Consider the following 13,463-nt stretch of genomic DNA (forward strand, 5'->3'; position numbering starts at 1 on the left):
AGGGGAAACTGGGAATGGAGAAATTCGCATGTAAATAAAGAAAATATCTAAAATAAAAAAAAATAGAGTTCTTTAAACAAAACAGTAGAGTCAGTCTTACTACATGGTAAAAAGTAAGTTCTTACTGAGTTATGCCATTGTTTCTTAGGAGCATATGCTTGTAAAAATAAAATAACTCATTTTCTTGACATTCAATTTAGTGACAATAAACAATAAAAAAATATATAAAAGAAAGAATACTTTTAAGTCGATGATGAGTAGACTGTACAGTATCTATATCTTCCATTGCAGCTGGAAGACTTAGTAGACATAGGCTACATCAATCTTGAACTAAAATAAGAGATACCTCTTAAATAACTCTACTTTTGAATTTAATTCAATATCAAGAATATCTTACAGCAACATTGTCCTTGCATTTTTCATTCATACCTATATCCTCTTAGATTTAATTTTTATTTTCTTTAGAAGGGAGTAACATAGGGTCAAATAGTTGTATATATACGCCCCACCTTCCAATCACAAATATCTGATATTGTGAAGCTGTATGTTATCAGAGAGAATCAATGTTGGCAGCGATCAAAACTATTTGCCAAATAAAAAATAATATTTATTATTACAGCTGAGAGTGCCTGTCATGAGAGAATATAAGTGCTACCTGTGAATGTAAGAAAACATATGGAGCTATCAAAATGAAAACACCTCAGAAAGACAGATTTTTATTATCTACTGCTATGGACAGTGTACTAATAGGGGGAATCTCAGTCTTGGGATATTGCCTAAATCTCCCACAAATATGTAATTATCCCAAGAATGCCCTGTTATTTTTATATGTCTCTTAAAAATATAAAGAGATATCATACACAGCAATAGATAGAATGACAATATAAAATGGCATTCACACTTTCAGAGAGTTTTAGCAGCACAGTGAAGAGTGAGAAGATGAGGAGGGTCTTGTGTCAGTTGTACAGTGCTGAGGAACAAGTGTTTACATCTTAACGTGACAAAATGAAAGCAAGTCAAGAAGAATGGAAAAGAAACACAAATGCCAAATCCTCAAAATGGTCACTGTAAATGTTACCTAGTAAAATGTTTTCTCTTTCTAAAGAAAAGACAGTCAAAACTGTCAGTCCTGTAAAATACAATTTGAGTGCCATCATGTCAACATAAAGATAGTCATCTGAGCTAAAGGAGTGAAAGAAAGTGGCTTTGGCTTTCAGGCCACTCTGTCTACCTCATTCAATATGGTGTCCAGATTTCTCTGGAAAACTCCTTCATATGGACTCTCATAAGTCTGAATACAGCTGAGTGTCTTACTGTATTTGTACCAAAGCTGTGTACTTCTAACTGAGAGGAACCAAAGATAATAGCACTGTTCTCAGTGGATGACCACCTCTACAAAATTACTACAGCTCTCTGACCTTTGCCAAGCAGGTCAATCCAATCACACATAATTTTGTCCACCAGTTAACTCAGTCTCCTATGGTACTATAATCTGTTGTAGCAACAAGGAGCTGGCAAAACAAAGGAATGACTATTCAGCACCTCAGTTTGTACTACATACTTAGCATCAATTTTTCTATAAAAAGCCAATCACTTACAGTTAAGATATATTAGCTTCCTCTTTAGATAACTACTTAGGTAACTCTGGGCATCAAATGTAAGATAGTGGCTGAAAAATGATGGTGGTTTAATAATATTTAATTTGTAATTTGAATTCTTGATGAGTACTTACAATGATCAATAAAAGTCTGAATAATATTTTTGTTTAAACCTCTATTTTCAAGGATAATAGAGAAGTGATAGATAATTGTTTTATTGGTATAAGTGAAAATCACCTACTGTTTTGCATTTGCCATAAAATGTTTTTTTTTTTGTGTGTGTGTGTGGTTGTGGCTTTAGCCAATTTTCTATATTCAAGGGGATTTCAGGCACCTAGGGAATATAAAAGCATGCTGGTGGGAACTAAGTCTAGATGGATGGAGCATAGCTTTTCCTTCTCTCACATGACTTTTATTTAGTTTGCACTTTGTCCTTAATCCTCTCTATATCCTTCCACTACAACCAATGCGTTTAAAGGGAGGGAAACACTAGATGCATTGGATTGGATGGAATTCCTACATAGAATTGGAGAATTTCAGGGTTCTGTCCCACCTTACAATATAAAAAATGGCAAGAGAAAAGCTGGGCATGTGTGAAAGCATTATATGTACTGCTGATCACTGAGGACCAGGCCAGACTACCTTCTTGAAGTGTTTTATTTAAAAATTTCTCTCTCTCTCTCTCTCTCTCTCTCTCTCTCTCTCTCTCTTTCTCCCTCTCTCTCTCTCTCTCTCTTTCTCTCTCTCTCTCTCTGTGTGTATATATATATATGTATATATATATATATATATATACATATGTATACATATATGTACATATGTACGTATGTGTATATATGATGCCAGGAATACTGACCCTTTTCCCATGTTTTCCCTAGAATCCACATTCACCTTTCTTTCTTCCCACAAATATTTCCCCCTCATTTTTATTTGTTTGACACACATATCTTTTTGTTTTGTTTTGTTTGTTTAGCTTTACAATTTTTTCAAGACAGTGTTTCTCCGTACATCCGTGATTATCCTGGAATTCACTCTATAGACTACAGAAATCTGCCTGCCTCTGCCTCTTCAGTGCTGGGATGAAAGGCATGAGCCACCACTGTCCAGTAACACACATGTCTTGATATACTTACTTGAAATTAACCAGGGCTAAATGTGTGACTGTGAATTTGTAGCTATATTCTGCAGCCTGATTGGCTCATCTGCTCATCTGTGGGTATGCATTTAAACACACTGATTCTAGCCCCTCCCAGAATATATTAATAGCCAATAATTCAAAGATTGAATAGCAGGACCTTATAAACTCTGAGTCTCTCCCCTTTACTGATTATTGATAGAACTAGTTTTGTGTGGGTCTAATACAAGTTAACTACACTTGTTTTTTGAGAATTATACAGAATATAGCAAATGGAGTTTCATAGTCTTTCACCCTTTCTATTTGCTTTTATACAAATATTGGTTCTCTCTTATAGTGCTTCCTGGGCCTTGGGATGGGCAGTATAAGTGATTTGATCAGGATTGAGCCCATAAATGTCTCATATATTCTGCATCTTGGGAGTCCATGTATCTTTTCATTTGCTACTGCATATAGGTAGAAAAGTCTTCTTTGATTAAGACTGAGAGATGTTTTTGTTTGTTGGTATTTAAAGCATAGGTTATTGCTATGCCAATTTAGTTATCAGAAAAGTTCTCCAATGGAATGCTTGCAGAACCACACATTGGCACTTAGAATGCCAGTTAAGTGAATCTTAAATTCAATCAAATATCTTTGTATGGTATGGCCCAAAGCTCTATATGCCTGCCAGTAGGGCGGCTGACACCCAAGACAACCTAACGAGATACCCATACCCCAATCCCCCGATCTCTGAGCCCCCTGAAAGCCCAGCACTATAGTGGTCTGTCCCATTATTTCTGTGATCCATTGGCTGCTCCAAACTTCTACCTGCAATTGTGGAATGTGATCCTCACTCACAGGCTCACAGCTTTACGTGTCTCCCATGAGGATTGCTGCCAGCCAGGACAACCAGTTCAAGAGGCCTACAACTATCAGCAATTACCAGGTTTGCCAACACTAGACACAACCAGAAGGATTAAAGACAAGCATGAGAACACAATTAACCAAAGCCAGTGAAATATAGCACACTCAGAACCCAGCTCTCCTAACACAGCAAGCCCTGGATAAGCAAACACAACTGAAGAGCAAGACGATGACCTTATATCTCACCTTATGAGGATGATAGAATCCTTAAAATGAAATAATAAATCCCTTAAAGAAATACAGGAAAATACAATCAAACAGGCAACAGAAATAAAATTGTTTAAGACAAACAGAGACAACTCTGGAGATAGAAAACAGAGGAAAGAGAACAGAAACTACAGACACAAGCATCACCAACAGACTACAAGAGATGGAAGAGAAAGTCCTCTCAATTTCAGAAGATACAGTAGAAGAAATAGACACATCCATCAAAGAAAATGCCAAATGTAAAACATTTCTAACACAATATATCCAGGAAAGCTGGGACACTATGAAAAGACCAAACCTAAGAATAATATGAATAGAAGAAGGAGAAGATTCCCAGCTCAAAGTCCCAGAAAATATCTTCAACAAAAATCATAGAGAAAATTTCGCTAGCTGCAAGAAAGTGATGGGTATGTACATACCAGAAGCTTACAGAACATCAAATAGATGGGAAGAGAAAAGGAAATCCTCCCACAACCTAATAGTCAAAACACTAAATACACAGAACAAAGAAATAATATTAAAAGCTGCAAGGGAAGTTGACCAAGTAACATATGATGGCAGGGCAATCAGAATTATATTTAACTTCTCAACAAAGACTCTAGAAGCCACAAGGTCCTGGACAGAAGTTTTGCAGACCCTAATAGACAACAGACGTCCTCCCAGCAAAACTTGCAACTATGATACATGGAAATATACCATGACAAAACCAAATTTAAACAACGTCTTTGTACTAACCCAGCACTACAAAGGATACTAGAAGGACAGCTGCAAAACAAGGATGCGAACTACACCTAAGAGAACACAAGAAATAAATAATCTCACAGCAAAATCTAAAGAATAGAAACACACACACACACACCAAGACCAAAATAATAGGTAGTTGCTATCTCTCAACAACAATGGATTCAATTCACCAATAAAAAGACATAGGCTAACAGAATGGATGCATAAATAAGATCCATCATTCTCCTGCATACAAGAAACATACATCAGCAACAATGAGATAGACACTACCTCCGAGTAAAGTGCTAAAAAAGGTGTTCTATGCAAATGGACCCCAGAAAAAAATCTAAAGTAGCCATTCTAATATCTAAGAAAATGGATTTTTAACCAAAAGAAATTAAAAGATATGGAGAAGGACACTTCATATTTATCAAAGGAAAAATCCACCAAAATTATGTCTCACATCTAGAAAACTGCCCGCAAAGCAAGAGCACACACATTTGCACATGCACACATGCACACACACACAAACACACACACATATATAATATACATATATACATACACATATATATACATATGTATATATATGTGTATGTATATATGTGTGTGTATATATATGAAACTAAAACATAATAACCGCACAATGAATCTCCACACATTGTTGACTTGGGAACTTAAACACCTCACTCTCACCAATGGAGAGGTTAACAAAACAGAAACTAAACAGAAATAATGAAATTAGCAGATGTTATGAGCAACATGGACCTAAGAGATACTTACAGAACCATTTACCCAAACACAAAAGAATATACCTTCTTCTCAGCACCTCATGGAACCTTCTCCAAAATTGACCATATAGTAGTTGGTCACAAAGCAAAACTTAATGAATACAAGAAGATTGAAATACCCCTTGCATATTATCAGATCACCATGGATTAAAGCTGGACTTCAGCAACAACAGAAACAACAGAAACCCTACAGTATCATGGAAACTGAACAACTCTTTAATCAATCACAATTGGGTCAAAGAAGGAGGAAAGAAAGAAAGAAAGAAAGAAGGAAAGAAAGAAAGAAAGGAAGGAAGGAAGGAAGGAAGGAAGGAAGAAAGGAAGAAAGAAAGGAGAGAGAAAGAAAGAAGAAAATCAAAGACTTTCTAGAATTTAATGAATATTAAAGCACAACATACCTAAACTTAAGGGACACAATGAAAGCAGTGCTAAGAGGAAAGTTCACAGCATTAAAGTAGTAGACAGCAAGAAATAATCAAGCTCAGGGCTGAAATCAGTCAATTAGAAATAAGCAGAAAAATTTAAAGAACCAACAAAACCAAGAGCTGGTTCTTTGAAAAGATTAACAAGATAGGCAAACCAATTAAAAACTAACTAAAAGGCATAGAGACAGCATCCAAATTAACAAGTTCAGAAATGAAAAGGGAGGCATAACAACAGACACTAAGGAAATTTTTTTCAGAAAAAAAATCATTAGGTCTTACTTCAAAACCTGTACTCCACAAAATTTGAAACTAAATGAAATGATGATTTTCTAGACAGATATCAATTACCAAAGATAAATCAAGATCAGTTAAGCTATCTAAATAGTGGTATATCTTCCAAAGAAAATAGAGGCTGTCAATAAATGTCTCCCAACCAAAAATAAATGAATAAATAAAGTGCCCAGGGTCAAAAGGTTTTGACCAGATTTTCAAAGAGCTCATCTCAATACTCCTCAAACTATGCCACAAACTGAAACAGAAGGAATATGACCAATCTCATTTATGATCCCAAGTCATGCTGATATTTAAACTACAGAGAGTGCACAGATAAAAGGAATATCAGATCAATTATTTTATAAGCATCCATATGAAAATACTCAGTAAAATATTCACAAACTGAATATAAGAATACAAGAAAAATCATGATCATTCACCATGATCAAGTAGGCTTCATCCCAGAGATGTAGGGATGATTCAATATATGTAAATTCAAGAACACAATCCACATTATAAATAAATTTTTAAAAATCACATGATTACCTCATCAGACATTGAAAAAGCATTTGACAAAAATCCAACACCCCTTCATTATTAAAAAAATCCTGGAGAAAACGATAATATAAAGTATATAGATAAACATAATAAAAGCAACATACAGCAAGGAAATAGAGAAAATCACATTAAATAGAAAGAAACATAACGAATTCCTTTAAAATCAGGGATAAGACAAGGCTGACCACTTTCTCCCTATCTATTCAACATAGGACTTGAAGTACTAGCAAGAGCAAGAAGACAACAAAAGCAGACAAAGGAATACAAACTGGAAAAGAAGAAGTCAAAGTATCTCTATTCACAGATGATATGATAGTACACATAAGCAACCCCAAAAATTCTACCAGAGAACTTCTACAGCTGACAATTTCATCAAAGTGGGTGGATATAAAATTAAGTCAAACACATCAGTAGCCTACCTTTATAGAAACGAGCTGAGAAAGAAATTAAAGAAACAGCACATTTCGTAATAGTCACAAATAATATAAAATATCTCAGTGTAACTTTAATCAAGCATATAAAAGACCTCTATGACAAGAACTTCAGGTTTCTGAAAAAAAGAAATTGAAAAAGACATCTGAAGATAGAAAGGTCTCCCATGCTCCTGGATCAGTAGGATTAATATAGTAAAGATGGCAGTCTTACAAAAAGCAATCTACAGGTTCAATTAATTCCAACACAGATTTTTATAGACCTTGAAAGAGCAAATCTTAATGTCCTGGACAATAAAATTACTTCAGGAAGTACCACCTTCCCTGATCTGAAGCTATCTTACAGAATAATATTAATAAAATGGCATGGTATTGGTATAAAAACAGATATGTTGATCAATAGAATCAAATTGAAGACCTGAAAATAAACCCACACAAGGAAGGACACTTGATTTTAACAAAGAAAACAAAATCATACAATTGAAAAAAGAAAGCATCATCAACAAATGATGCTGATCTAACTGCATGTCTGCATGTAGAAGAATGAAAATAGATCCATAAATAGATCATTACCCTGCATAAATTCATGTCCAAGTGGATCAAAGTCCCCAGCATAAAACTTGATACACTAATTCTAATAGAAGGGAAAGTGGGAAATAGCCTTGAATGCATTGGTACATAAGAAAATTTCATAAACAAAATACCAATGGCTCAAGCTCTAAGATCATCAATTCCTAAATGGGACCTCAGGAAACTGAAAGCATCTATAAGACAAAAGACAGTGTCAATAAGACAAAGAGTAACTTATAGAATGGGAAAAGATCTTCACTAACTCTACGTCTGACAGAGGGCTAGTATCCAAAATATATTAAGAACTGTAGACATTAGACACAAACAAACCAAATAACACAATTAAAAGTGGGGCACAAAGCTAAACAGAACTTTCAACAGAGGAATTTCAAATGGCTGAGAAGTACTTAAAGAAATGTTCAAAGTGCTTAGTCATCAGGAAATTGAAAATGAAACCACTCTGAGATTCCATCTTACATCAATCACAATTCAAGTGATAGCACCTGCTGGCATGGATGTCGAGAAAGAACACACCTCCATTTCTGGTGGGGTTGTAAACTTTTACAACTACTCTGAATATCAATGGGGTGGTTTCTCAGAAAATTTGAAATAATTTCTTTCTCAAGACCCAGCTATACCTCTCCTAAGCATATACCTAATAGCTGCCGCACTATACCATAAAGACATGTGTTATACTATGTTTGTAACAATTATTAGTAATAGCCAGAAACTAGAAACAAGACCTATGCCCCTCAAACAAAGAATGGATACAGAAAATGTGATTCAGTTACACAATGGAATAGTATTCAGCTATTAAAAACAAGGACATCATGAATTTTGCAGATAAGTGGATAGGACTAAACAATATCTTCTTGAGTGAGGTAACCCAGACCAAAGGGACATGCATAGTATGTACTCACTTACAAATGAATATTAGCCATTAATTACATTTCAAGTGTTACCCCCTTTCCAAGTCTCCCCCCGTCTCTATGAGGGTGCTCCCCCACCCTCCCACTCCCAACTTCCTGCCCTGGGGATCCCCTACACTGGGGCATCGAATACCCTCAGGCCCAAGAGTCACTCTTCCAACTGATGTCCAACAAGGCCATCCCCTGCCACATATGCAGCCAGAGCCATGGGTCCCTCCATGTATACTCTTTGGCTGGTGGTCCAGTCCCTGGGAGTTCAGGGTCGGGGTCTGGAGGTCACTTCTTATAGCCAGGCAGGACTTTCCACCTGGTAGAGAGATAAGAACAGTGATCCACCTATAAAACTTTTGTCCCAATATTTCCTGTCCACAAGAATTGCAGGGGTAGGGGATGCAGTAGAAATTGAGGGAATGATCAATGAATAATTGTCCCAACTTGAGGCCCATCACATGGTCAAGCACCAATTCCTGACACTATTAATGATACCTTGTTATAATTGAAGATGGGGGCCTGACATAACTGTCCTCTGAGAGACTCCACTCATCAGCTCATTGAAATGGATAAAGACAACCACAGCCACATATTGAACAGAGCTTGGGGATTTTTATTGAAGAGTTGGGAGAATGATAGAGGGGCCTGAAGGGGACAGAAAGACCAATAGAATCAACTAACCTAGACCCTTGGGGCCTTTCAGGGACTGAACCACCAAGCAAAGAGCATGTACAGGCTGCACCTAAGCCCCTGCACATACGAAGCAGATGTGCAGCTCTGTCTTCATAGGACTCCTCCAGCCATTGGGGTGGGGGATGTTCTGAAAGTTGTTGCCTATCTGAGAAATCTTTTCCCCTGGCTGGCCTGCCTCATCTGCCCTTAGTGGGTGAGGATACAATTAGCCTTGAGATTTCATGTGCCAGGGTGAAGAGGATACCAAGAAGGGGCTTTGACCCTCTCAGGGGAGAAGGGGAGAGGGAGACAGGGGACAGAAACAGGAATGTAAAAAGAATAAATAAACAATTAATGGTAAAAAAATTTCTGTAGGAAAAATATTATTGGAGTGAGATGTAGTATTGACCCATTATGACCATCTAATCAGGAGCAAGTTAAATAATACTGAGAAATGTGAACATCAACTTAATTAGCAACCAGATAAAAATCAAACCAAGCTGTGATGAAACTGTTGAAAAAAAAGACCTAAGATGACCCTATCTGTGACTGAAGAATATATTTTTATTGCTGGTGTTCTCTACAGCTGATCTTATGCATCTATAAATACTCAGTGAATTATTGAAAAAAAAAGCTCATATGTGTTTTCTTTTTGTGTTCTGAGTTCTTCTTACATGATTTTTCTCTCCTAATGAGTCAATTGATCTACAGATGTGTATTCAGCTTTATCCTATGGAAAAGTCCTATACTATAAAGAGGACAAAGAGCCATGAAATCATCAGGACCAAGAGACCTGTGTGAAAGCACACAGTCTTTCTTTGCTTCCTTCCTAACAAAGAGCAGTGCTCATTACAGTGGGAATAATCCACTAGCATTTTAGTATTTCCAGTTCTACCTAGAAAATATAAAGATCATAGAATGTATTTTTGTCCAATTTTATATAATTATGAACAACAATTTTTTCTTCATGGAAAAAAGATCATAAGTAGAATCAATTCTTGTAGTGTGCACTCTCTTACGTACTGTTGCCAGCATGTTGCTCAGATGTGGAAGTGCAGTGGCTATTTTTAGTAACCTCTCTGTGTTAACAAAAGCTAACTAAAAATAAAAGAATCAGGATTTCTGATGGCATTGTAGTTACCTTCCTCATCTCAATATGAAAAACAAAACTCTATCACAAAAAGCAATTAAAAATTGACACAACTAAACTCATGCCAATGTCTAGGTAAAAGATGAAAATTCACCATTTTAAGATTACAGACAGACCCTCTGGCCCAGAGAAATGTCCAATTAAAGCATAAATGAATAATTACATTTAATGCATTGAATTATATGATTACTATAGAATCATGGTATATACTTCCTTACTTGAGTACAAGGAAGACATCTCAAAGCCACACTTATACAATGACTTTAAAGGAGACATTTCTTAATTAACAAAGAGATCTGAACATAATAAATCAGAATAAAATTCAGACAAAGACCTCTATGAGAAAATGCATTCATTTTTACAGAGATAATGAAGAGTGGACATAATTGTTTCAGATCAACTAGAGCTTTGCACAAGAAAAATAAACTGAAAAGAGAGCAGATCAGACTGGAAAAGGACACCATACCTAGGAGCTATTTCCAATAACATGGGTAAAGAATATAACCCTGAGATGCAAAGACAAAGTTGTGTGAATTTAAGCATTTGAGTTTCTGTCTAAACATATTCTCCATCTCTTAAGCCCCATCACTCCATTTTAATGATACCTATCACCTCATATATTTAGAGGACATAACCAGCTCTGAAAATATGTATGCTTAGACACTTTAGAGAAAAATTAAGTCTGTTAGTGAAATTCCTGAGGAAGACAGAAAGACTTGTAGATGCTGAGCAGATTATATTGGGGAGCACAGGAGTGCTAGAATGAGTGGACGACAGAGACTTCAAATGAGCAAAGTCTTGATTTCATATAAACAGAAGGAAAATGACATGGCACAGAAGGAAGACTGTATCAGAATTTAAATGTCTGTAAGCTTTACCAAGGATGAGTATGTGGAACAGTCCCATTCAAGAGTACAAGAAAGGAGGAAGAGGAACTAGGGGGAATATTTTTTCAATAACTTTAATATATTGTCATTTACACACAGTATTTTAAAATCTAAAATACAGATCTCCAAATCTTTAAAATGTTTAGTATATTGGTATGATGATACCAAATACATTAATAGTCATGCCATCACTAATAAACTTTTAGTAAGCACCTGTCAGGTATATAAATTTATAAGCTTTGAATAAACCTACAGTGTATTCCTGCCTAATAGATAATATAACATATAAAAACCAAGGTAGAGAAGTGCTGTAAGTATTCATTATTATTGAATGAAACAAGGTGGGTTGTAAAAATAAAAATGAAATATAAAGGAATAACAGTTTAAAATGGTCAATTTGTAAGGTAATATTAGTATATTATCAAGTTATGCCAAAATACTTTATTTAACCCACCTGTTTTAACATCTTTAGAAATGGATATAATATATAATGTGCACAAATAGAAAGCCATAACACATCCTATGAGCATCTTTACCAGGGTGGAAATGACCTGCCTGAGTTAGTACCCTGGGCTTTGCCTCCAGCTTTAAAATACAGTCAATTATTACTTGTTGAAATTCTCACGAGCATGCTTTAAGCAGACTAAATATACTCTGAGGACAGGTAAATATCATACCATTTTCATTTTCATTCTTGGGTTCTAAAAATCATAGCTATTATTCATAATTCAATTGTAGTTTTGAGGCTGCAGTAATGTTATCTGTAAGTAAAAACCATGTACTTGTGATAGTGTTTAAGTTTCTTGACTCATAACACTTGAAATATCAGAGTGTGAAGTAGATTTTAAAGACACTTTATTACATATACTTAAATAGTATATTATCATTATTTTTCCTTTTGGTCCAAGGGTAGTTATATTCTGTAACCTTCACAATAAACCAAGGATAACAAGGTTTTTTTTTTTTTAAGTTATTGACAGTGTAAAATGGAGATATGTACCATTCAGGACAAATTTCATTCACATAAGGAAAGACTGTTCATTTGCACATTATTTGGACTAAATATCCCTCCCTACTAATAATAAAAGCAAATATATATTTTTAATTACTCACAGGAATACTTTTGTAAAAGAGTAGACAATATTTAACACATAGTCAAGCTATTACTGCATGTTAGTTTTAAAAAAACATAGATACTTTTGTGTAAGGAGCAGCCTATAGGCTACAGAGCAAAGATATTATTATCACTTAAAGCTTAAGAGTGCTTGAAGTTGTAAGAATTAATGTCAGCCAAAATTGGTCAAATATGAGTGTAAGACAATTTATATTAATGAAAACGTTCATCAGGTTATAATAGTAATAACAATAGAATCTAAATTGACTAGTTTTCTTAAAAACATAAAATATACAATAATACAGTAAATCTTTTTTATTAAATTCCTTTATTTGTATTCTCTAAAAGTCCAGACTTCATTCCCCTCCTGGTATGCCCTTTGTCTGCTCCCCATCTCATATCTCCTCTCCCCTACCCTCCCCTACCCCACCCCACCAGGCCTCACCACTCCCTGGGGCCTCAAGTTTCTCGAGAGTGAGGTGCATCTTCTCTCTCTGAGGCCAGACTAGGCAGTCCTCTGCTGTATTTGTGTCAGGGCCCTCATATCAGTTGCTTTATGCTGCCTGGTTGGTGCCTCAATGTCTGAGAGATCTTGGGTTTCCAGGTCAGTTGAGACTGCTAGTCTTCCCATGGAGTTGCCCTCCTCCTCAACTTCTTCCAGCTTTTCTGCAATTCAACCACAGGGGTCAGCTCTGATTATAGACACAAACTGGAAGAAGCAAGGAGCCTTAAATCTTGATCCTCAACACTCCTGTATAGGCATAGCTACACTGGGATTCTAGATTATAGATCTAGATCTGATTACTGGTGAGTAGAGACAGAAAGTCCAAGGGGATCTCAGACTAGCCTAATTATAGATCTCCAGAACAATGAAGAGACTTTGTCAAAGGGCAAAGGAACAACACTTGGAATTAATCTCTGGTCACTTCATTAAGGTGTACAAATATATATAGACACACAAGCACACACACACCAACATGAAAATATATATACATATGTAGGAGGACTTATACACATAAACACTGGAACACTGGCAAACATACAGGAACACACACTATCAAACATATATATATATATATATATATATATATATATATATATATATA

This window comes from Mastomys coucha, unplaced genomic scaffold (genome assembly GCF_008632895.1).
Source record: "Mastomys coucha isolate ucsf_1 unplaced genomic scaffold, UCSF_Mcou_1 pScaffold4, whole genome shotgun sequence".
Classification (NCBI taxonomy): Eukaryota; Metazoa; Chordata; class Mammalia; order Rodentia; family Muridae; genus Mastomys; species Mastomys coucha.